This window comes from Dryobates pubescens, chromosome 35, assembly GCF_014839835.1.
Source record: "Dryobates pubescens isolate bDryPub1 chromosome 35, bDryPub1.pri, whole genome shotgun sequence".
Taxonomy (NCBI): domain Eukaryota; kingdom Metazoa; phylum Chordata; class Aves; order Piciformes; family Picidae; genus Dryobates; species Dryobates pubescens.
Genome location: NC_071646.1, coordinates 5,860,465 through 5,861,428, shown reverse-complemented (window position 1 = coordinate 5,861,428; position 964 = coordinate 5,860,465).

Sequence of the window (964 nt, the reverse complement as noted above, 5' to 3'; positions counted from 1 at the left end):
ACCACCCTCAGCAGGAACATCCCCCCCTAGATCAGGCTGCACAGAGCCTCAGCTTGAATATCTCCATGGATGGAGCCCCAACCACCCCCCTGCTCCAACCTGCCCCAGCCTTCCACCATCCTCATGGTCCCTCTGCAGTCAGCAGGGACATCCTGCCCTAGACCAGGCTGCTCTGAGCCCTGTCCAGCCTCACCTTGACTATCTCCATGGATGAAGCTCCAACCACCTCCCTGCCCCAACCTGTCCCAGCCTTCTACCACCCTCAGCAGGGACATCCTCCCCTAGACCAGGCTGCACAGAGCCTCCCCTCGACTATCTCCATGGATGGAGCCCCAACCACCCCCCTGCCCCAACCTGCTCCAGCCTTCCACCATCCTCATGGTCCCTCTGCAGTCAGCAGGGACATCCTGCTCTACACCAGGCTGCTCTGGGCCCTGTCCAGCCTCACCTCGACTATCTCCATGGATGGAGCCCCAGCCACCCCCCTGCCCCAACCTGTCCCAGCCTTCTACCACCCTCAGCAGGGACATCCTCCCCTAGACCAGGCTGCCCAGAGCCTCACCTCGACTATCTCCATGGATGAAGCTCCAACCACCTCCCTGCCCCAACCTGTCCCAGCCTTCTACCACCCTCAGCAGGGACATCCCCCCCTAGATCAGGCTGCTCTGAGCCCTGTCCAGCCTCACCTCGACTATCTCCATGGATGAAGCCCCAGCCACCTCCTTGACCCAACCACCCCCAGCCTTCCTCCCCCAGCCCTCTCCCCCCCCCCCAACCTGCAGACCCCGTCCCTCACCTCCCCTCTCCCCCTTCTCTTCCCCACCCAGCTCCCGCCGATGAAGAGGAGGTGAGGCTGGAGCTGTAAGCTCGCCCAGGCGCTGCTCCCCGGCGGACCCATCCTTCTTCTCCCCGAACCCCCCCAGATCCCACCCCCCGGGCGCCGGGGCGCGGCGGTGCCGGGGGG